The sequence below is a fragment of the Brienomyrus brachyistius genome, chromosome 5 (assembly GCF_023856365.1).
Source record: "Brienomyrus brachyistius isolate T26 chromosome 5, BBRACH_0.4, whole genome shotgun sequence".
Taxonomy (NCBI): Eukaryota; Metazoa; Chordata; class Actinopteri; order Osteoglossiformes; family Mormyridae; genus Brienomyrus; species Brienomyrus brachyistius.
The window spans coordinates 6,165,510-6,174,442 of NC_064537.1; the positions used below are offsets into that span (position 1 = coordinate 6,165,510).

Below are 8,933 nucleotides of genomic sequence, written 5' to 3' on the forward strand. Positions count from 1 at the left end.
CGCAGAGAGGAGTAAGAAAAGCGAAACGCAGATGAAAAGCTTGATGTAACTAACAGGTGATGATAAACACGTAGCAATGTAATATTTTATAAGTAATTAATAGGCCGTTATCTTTATTAAAGATGAGTTTCGAGCTCCAGCACCTCAGAGTTTATAAATTAATCACCTTCTATAGTGCACCAACACACAACTCATGCAAAGTCGCAGCGTAAAACATAGTGAAGTCCTGGTCTTGACAATTAATTGCAATTTCGACTGATGGTGTGACGTTTGCTTACGATTTGTTCACAGGGAGCGAGTCCCTTACAGGAGCTTTACACTTGGATTCGTTAGCTGACTGTGATGAGCTGTTAGGTTTGTGTTTTTAACAAACATGAGTAGTTAGGGTACAATGTCGTCAAGCTGAGTATGATTCACCAAAAAATGATATTTTTCTCAGATGACTTATTCCTGGTACTTAGTTTACTCCTTAGCACAATTTAGCCTAAATAAGAGACTTTTTTTGACATATTGGAACATGAGTGTTTTATATCTATTTTATATGATCAGGAAATGCCACTGACACTGGCTCCAATTGGTGGATGAATCAGAATGAATCTTTTAGATGAACTGAATCAAACAAACTGTGTCCCAAAAAAAGTGTCATTTTTAATAGAAATGAAGCAGACTTTCAGGTGGTTTGTACCAGCCAAATACACTCTATCTACCATCCAACGCTTCTCCGATTCAGGGTGGTGGGAAGTGTGGAGCCGTTCTGGCCAGTTAAGGCCCAAGGCCAGGAAACTATAAGGACAAGATGGCAGTCCAAGATCAGGCAGGCACAGAATGGGCGATTTAGAGACAGCAAATCACTGAACTGCATGTCTTTGGGCTGTAAAATTAAGCCCACACTGCGTAGGGAGAACATTAGAACTCTCCACATCAGCATATGATATTTGCTAATACAATTTTCTGAAAGTATTTCAATAGTATTTGTAAAAAAATAAATTAATAATTCTTAAAAGCAGACGTAGTCTCCTTTCTCTTCATTTAACACCAACATTTCATGAAAATCTTGAGATGGACCGACATCCCGCCCAGGGTGTACCTCAGCCTGAGATGGGCTCCAGGCCCCCTGAGACCCTGAGCAGGATAAGCGACTGGGAGATGAATGGATCGATTTCTTGAAGAATGTTTCTTAATTTTGTAGTTTTTCCCCATATGGGGGCAGCAGAGCTCCTTACAGAGGCAAGTATGACCATCTGCATTTATGAAGAGGCTCCTTCTATCCCCCAGGGAGGTAAACAAATTCACCCACCTGCCTGTCATATAAATGAGGTTCCTCTAAACACACAGACTTCACCATCAAATCAGCCAAAGACTTTGAGTTACAATGGAAGCTCTGAGAGTCCTGATACTTTTAATGCCTTTATTTCCATGTAAGATCACGGTACTTTATAGATTATTTTTAATCATACTTCAGTATTTCTGTTATATTCCTGTATAGTCATTGCATTATAGAGTATATTTTAAAAATTGTATCAATTAATAATCTTTTTTTTTTACAGGTGCACATTGCAATATTGAACTCACTCAACCAGACTCAGTGACTGTAAAACCAGGAGAGTCTCTGACCATCTCCTGTAAGGTCTCTGGTTATTCACTCACTGACAGCAGCTACTGTACATGTTTCTTTCGAGAATCATCTGATAAAGCACTGCAGTGGTGTTTGTGGTGATGGGAGCACTTATTACAAAGAGTCTCTTAAGAATAAATTCACCATCTCCAGAGACACCTCCAGCAGCACAGTGTCCTTACAAGGGAGGAGCCTGCAGACTGAAGACACAGCTGTGTACTACTGTGTACGACAATCACAGTGAGATGAAGTAATGGTTTCCTCCGGGTACTCCGATTTCCCCCCACAGTCCAAAAACATGCTGAGGCTAATTGGAGTTGCTAAATTGCCCGTAGGTGTGCATGTGCGAGTGAATGGTGTGTGAGTGTGCGCTGCGATGGGCTGGCCCCCCATTCTGGGTTGTTCCCTGCCTTGTGCCCATTGCTTCCGGGATAGGCTCCGGACCCCCCGCGACCCAGTAGGATAAGCGGTTTGGAAAATGGATGGATGGATGGATGGATGGATGAAGTAATGGGAGAGTGACACAAAAATATCGACTTAATGTGCAATCTTATGAAACGGGTAATATCACTGCCTGTCAAAATTTAAGAAACTAAATCATTTTATTTAAAATAAAAATACCTGATGTTCATGGTGGTTTGGAAGTTTGGGCTGTCAAATCTATTCAAATTCCCTGACACTTCCTTCCCCACCTATTTTTAATGCAATAACTTAGTGGTGAGTGAGAATGAGACGCCCTTTGATCCCCGTGGCTGAACATCCATCCATCATCCATCCATCCATCCATCCATCCATCCATCCATCCATCCATCCATCCATCCATACGTCCAATCTTCTTGCAGCCACTAATTCTCGTCACGTTACAGGGGGGCTTAGAACTCAATCCAGGCAGCATAGGGCACCAGGCCAGGATACATCCTAGACGGGATGCCTAAAAGCACGTCTATGGACATCAGAGAACCCAGTGGAAAGAGGTGGGATTCAACACACAGTATTGGAGGTTTGAGAAAATAAGGTTACCGACAAAGGATAAGATTTTAGATGTAAAACAATGTTTTTTAACTTTTGTTTTGCCACATGTGGTACTAAGGCTGAAGTAAATACACAAAATGGAGCAGGAGTATTGCTAGGATCTTAAGACACCAGGGTCTCAGCCCAGAGACCTGACCTGTCTGAGGGTCATACTGAGTTCTCTCTCTCTCTCTCTGATGTTATCAGCACTGCAGCACTGCAGAGGTTTTGGGAAACGCAGCCCTGGACTGGCACTGCTGTGATGTATGAGATTCTCAGAATGAGAGCCTGGGCTTTAAAGATCTGAGCTAAACAATCATTCGGGACTCATTTGGATTCATTTGGGGCTTCAGTCCGGAATCCCCCAGACTTGTGATGCATCTGTAATGGACATTAAGATAAGACAGCGACAACTACTGCTCTGGGTTATATGGATTTGGTTTGGGTATAATCATGTGTCGTATGTGTCAAATATAGTCTAATAAATCACTGAATCAGTAAGTATTTATGAAAATAAACATGCAATTTCAACTGCAAATCTTTTGAAATTATGTTGAAAAACCTGAGTATATGAAGTTATAAGTCCCTGTACAATAGTACAGATCCTGTTTTCTCATATGAGTCCCTGTATAATAGTACAGATCCTGTTTCTCATATTAGTCCCTATATAATAGTACAGATCCTGTTTCTCATATGAGTCCCTGTATAATAGTACAGATCCTGTTTCTCATATGAGTCCCTGTATAATAGTTCAGATCCTGTTTCTCATATGAGATCCCGCACTACCCTGACTCTGCCATTTACCTTCAGTATATCTGCCCAGCCAGTGAGGAGGAGTTCATGCAAATTCTGACATCATCATCATATATTTATCTCTCTGCACTGAGTGGTGACTGGATCTGAATCTGTCAGTCATGGCATCTTTAACGAGGTTCCCAGTAGTTCTGATGGTTATATACTTAACAGGTAAATATTCAGCAAAAGGTTTATATTTCAGTTTTAAATGTCAGTAATTCTTATTTCTTGCTTTCTCTGTTTCTCTAGGTGTTGATACACAGACTCTGGCTGAATCTGAATCAGCAGTTAAAAAACCTGGAGAATCACACAGACTGACATGTACAGCCTCTGGGTTCACTTTTAGTAGCTACTGGATGAGCTGGATCAGACAGGCTCCTGGGAAGGGACTGGAGTGGGTCGCTGCTATTAAGTATGATAGTAGTAGCACTTACTACTCCCAGTCTGTTCAGGGCAGATTCACCATCTCCAGAGACAACAGCAAGAACCAGGTGTATTTAGAGATGAACAGCCTGAAAGCTGAAGACACGGCTGTGTACTACTGTGCCAGACACTCACAGTGATGGGGGCTGTGGGGAAGCCGTACAAATACTACTTCCTCATAGAGAATAAGGATGTCTTAGTGTCTAATTTAATCAAATTCAGATCTCTCTTCACTTATAAATTTACAAATATAAATTAGCACTGTCGCCTCACACCTCTAGGACCCGGGTTCGAGTCCCCGCCTGGGTTATATGTGTGTGGAGTTTGCATGTTCTCCCCATGTCGTCCTGGGGTTTCCTCCGGGTACTCCGGGTACTCCGTTTTCCCCCCGCAGTCCAAAAACATGCTGAGGCTAATTGGAGTTCTTAAATTGCCCGTAGGTGTGCATGTGTGAGTGAATGGTGCGTGAGTGTGCCCTGCGATGGGCTGGCCCCCCATCGTGGGTTGTTCCCTGCCTCGTGCCCATTGCTTCTGGGATAGGCTCCAGACCCCCCGCAACCCAGTAGGATAAGCGGTTTGGAAAATGAATGGATGGATGGATGGATGAATGGATGGATTTTATATAGGACAAAACTGGGCCACCATTGGATCAGTGATCACAAAATCAAGCTTCTGCCATGGCCATCTCAGTCCCCTGACCTGAACCCCAATTCAAACCTGTGGGCTGAGCTGAAGAGCAGAGTGCTGAAGAGAGAGCCTAGGATGCTGGGAGATCTGGAGAGATTCTGTAAAGATGAATGGTCTGGGATGCCCTGCTCTCTATTCTCCAGCCTTATAAAAGGTTACAAGAGAAGACTATGCTGTTATACTGGCAAAGGGAGGTCGTACAAAGTATTAAATGCTGGGGTGCAAATAATTGTGACACGTGTGTTTTTGTTAGAAATAATTATTTCTGGTGACATATTTCATTTCTTTGATGAAATTTATTTCAATGAAAGGTTGGATTTTTCTAATTTTTTCAGTGTGAGATGAAGCTACTTCGCCAAAGTCATGAAGTTCTATGTGAAGATTCTCCATCATCCAGGTGAAACTGTCTAGTGGTTGAGTCAACGCAACTGGACTGAAAGGTAGAAACATTTCACTGCTCATCCAAAGCAGCTTCTTCAGTCTGAGGGAGGTTGTTCATGTGAGGAATAATTGACGACGGGCCATTGAATTATTAGAAAATAATGCACACCCGAGGTGGTAATGCGGCCACTCTTCCGCATCTCATCCAACGACTCTTTTGCTAGTTCCAAAACGTCATTTTAAAGCTGGCAATGGAGGCTTGAGCCGTTGATAGCAGACTAATGCAGTTAATAATGAAGTTATTAGAAAGAGAGCGAGAGAGACAGAGACACAGAGAGAGAGAGAGAGAGAGAGAGAGCTTGTATGAATTAGGCTACCTCTGTGTGTCCCTCAACAGTGTTCTGAAGCACCGTCTCTAAACTGTAAGTCTGCTTTAAGATGCAGCGCTGTTATTACCTCGCTAGTGAGAAATGTCATGTGTAGCCTTTAAGTTGGTACACTAGGCTAACTAATACTGCTGCAGCCCAGTTGTTGAAAGTTTCATATTCACCGTAAATATTAAAATTTACTTTCGGAAAATCGTCTGTCATGTTGTTGTTTTTGTTAGTCCTGTGTGCTGTATAGGTACTGTATGCTAATGTCCGTTATTACAGTTAACTATGCGAAGTGATATGGAACTGTAATGCGGTCAAGAGAGCTACCTGGAACTACGTTCGCCGTGCGTTTATCTGAAAATAATTGCACACCTCAGAACGTTCGTCAGCCAATCAGATTCAAGCATTCAACGGTCCCGTAGTATAAGTCCACATATCTATCCTCCTGGGGGAGTAGTCTAAGGGGGCTCGTTGGGTGAATCAAAGGGGGGTGGGGAGTTGTGGGTAGATGTAACCGGCACATGTCACCGGTCCCTCCTACCCCCATAGAGTGGGTCGTTAAGGGTGGTCCACCTGGTGGGGGTGTGAATTGGGTCCGATACTTCCTGGGAGTGATTTTTCTTTTGGGAAAGGATGAGAGGGCCGCAGGATAAATTGGAGACAGGTTGTGCCTAAGGCCTCCACCTCTGTCGAGTGACGGGTTTGCACATGTAAGGCTTCCATCACCCCTCTCTCAAACCGCTTGTCTTCTCTATTCAGTATCTGGATGTTCATGTCCTCAAAAGAATGTCCTTTATCTTTCAGATGGAGGTACACAGCTGATTCCGGCCCTGAGGTCTTGCTCCTTCTGTGCCGGGCCATCCTCCTATGTAGCAGATGTTTGGTCTCTCTAATGTAAGGTTCAGGGCAGACTTCGCTGCATTGAACAGCATATCCTATGTCACTTTTCTTCTGTTTTGGTATCTGATCTTTGGGGTGGATGAGTCTCTGTCTCAATGTGTTGGTGGGTTTGAAATGAACGGGTATGTGATGTTTCCCAAAAATCCTATTTAGCTTTTCAGACACACCAGACACGTTTGGGATAACCAAACCCTTTCATCGGTCCTGCGACTCTGACTGTTCCGTTGCCCTTTTTCTGAAACAGGGTCCTGATTTGTTAAAGGCCCACTTGGGATATCCACACGTCCTGATGGCTGCCTTTTCAGATGCCTGTTTTCCTTTTTCTTAGCTTCTGCGGAAGTGGGAATGTTCTCTGTTCTGTGGTTTAATGTCCCGATAACTCCTAGTTTGTGTTGTAGTGGGTGATGTGAGGCAAACAAAATATACTGGTCAGTGTGGGAGGGTTTTCTGTAGTTTTTCTATTTCCAGCTTTCCCTAAGCCCCAATGATGACTGCACTATCATGCACTAGGGGCAATTTTGAGACACCAGCTATCCTATCTGCAGCCGTAGATGGTATCCACTGAGCCAGTGTGGAAGTAGAATTGGACATTGTTTGGCCTCCTTGGAGGGGAGGGATATTGGGTCTGTTATGTCTTAGGCCTTAGGCAAGAACAGATTGTTTTGTACTGTATACTGTGTGCTCTCGCTTCACGATAGCTGTCTGCAGTAAGTTCCGCAGACCCAGAGGAAAGCTCGGACCTTGGAGAGGCGGACAGTACAGCGGGGGGGGGGGAACCACCTGCAGGAAGAGATTAAAAGCTGCCCCAACTGGTGCACAACGAGTTATAGCTTAATAAAATAGTTGCAGCAGACAATATATAGCATGTTACGTGGGAGTGCAAATGTACTGTATAAGTAATCATGTTAATCATATTAATCATATGTTATCCATGTATTCGCAGTGATTCAATGACAATATGTCAATGGAACACCCAAACATGGAACACCCAAACATTAATAGTGATTCAACGTCATTTGATCAATATCTCAAGTAGAGCCTAGAAGCCAAGACAGACTCCAGTGAATTGAGCTAGATGGGTGGATTTTACCTTGTTACCAAGGTGAACCAATAGAGCAGGAGAATTGTGTTTGTTATACGTTTGAACTCGGTTTGTTGGTGTTTTGTGACCAATCAGGACTTAGAAGTCCTTATTGGGAATTGGGAGTTATGGTTTATCAACTGGTTGCTCTGTGTGCTCTGAGTGATTTGGTACCAAGTGCCAGAGCGTGATGAGAGCGCTTTGCTGGAATGCTGGAATAAAAGAGATTTTCTTTACTCACCAAACTGAGAGGTCCAGACTTTTATTCTAAGTGACTCTCTGTGTTATCAGAGAGGTTGATTTACAATTTTTCTATCACACCAGCAAGCTACAAAAACTCATACAGACACATCTACAGCCAACAGGTATTTTGTTGTTTTTTTCCAGAAATTACAGTTAATCTGTCTTGCCTGTTTGCAAGGTGAGATGGGTAGAGCTTCAATTTAGATTAAGAACCGGTCACAAAGAATCTCAAAAATCCATTACTGGTGGCCGTGGTGCTAGTATTACAATAACCGGTGTTTGAAAAGAGCATATTTATAGTAACTGAACACAATTTCCTGAAAATATTCCTTATTTTTGCAGACCTTCACCATGTGGGGGCGCCAGAGCCCCTTATAGAGGGCAGTACAGTATGACCATCAGTGATTATGAAGACACTTCCACACTCCCCCAGAGAGATAAACAAGTGCATCCATCTGAGCTTCATATAAATCAGCTTCCCCTAAACATACAGACTTTACCCACAACTGAATGACAATGTGAGGCCTCATACTTTAATGACTTTCTTTTTGAATAAGATCATAGTTCCTTGCAATTTATTTCTTACAAATAGTTTGCATTGTATTTGAATACTTCTGTATTCTGTATGTTTCTAAATACTTTCATATACTGTGTCTGTCAGAGTATAGTGTTGTTTTTAAATTCTGTGTAATGCAGGTGCAGAGTGTAATACTGAACCCACTCAGCTGGAAGCTATGGTATTAAACATGGTGCAGTGGGGGCATGGAAGCCCTGGCAGACTCAGGGGGCCCAGCACTTTCCAGGGCCCCAATATATGTAACAATAAAAATATAAACTGCAGGGGTGGACAAGGTGACATTTTGTCAGGAGCCCAGAATTTCTAGATTTTTATAAGCTCTAGAATTTCCAAACCTTTTCCAGACCAAAGTCTCTGTAAAGCCTCTGGATACTCAGTGACTGGTAGCATTTATGCCACAGGCTGGATTCTGCTGATTCAAAGGTCCCACCACCTGCGTGAATCATCTAATCATATGATCCTCATTAGAAGAATTATATAAATGTAACTGAACTCATTGAATTGAATTGTTCACAAATTTCATAGTTGAAGACCCTTTAAAGGATATTAGAAGCCATGAGAAATAAGATATTAAACTTGTACAATAGTACAATACTAACACAAATAAAGGTAAATCCTACTGCTAGATTCAGCTACTTGTAGGTCAAACTACTGAGGTCATAGTTGCATTGCTTTTCATTAGTATTTTGCAAAAATTGTGATTATCACTTGTGCATCGCATATAAAGGTATGAATGTGTCATATATTCAGTGTCTTAGTTAAGCTTTACAAAGCAAATTAATCTGTTTTGCATGTGACCATATTTTGCCCCTTTCACCCCGCCCCCCCCAACCCCACCCTCAGTGG

At 42.5% G+C, this 8,933-nt stretch overlaps 1 long non-coding RNA gene across 1 annotated transcript; it reads left to right on the forward strand.

Annotated features, from left to right (window-relative positions):
- Positions 1–1,762: 1,762 nt before the first annotated feature.
- Positions 1,763–3,809, forward strand: LOC125741983 (uncharacterized). Its single transcript, XR_007397947.1, has 3 exons — positions 1,763–1,865; positions 2,482–3,592; positions 3,671–3,809. It is a non-coding gene; the product is annotated as an uncharacterized LOC125741983 (long non-coding RNA).
- The last annotated feature ends 5,124 nt before the right edge of the window (positions 3,810–8,933 follow it).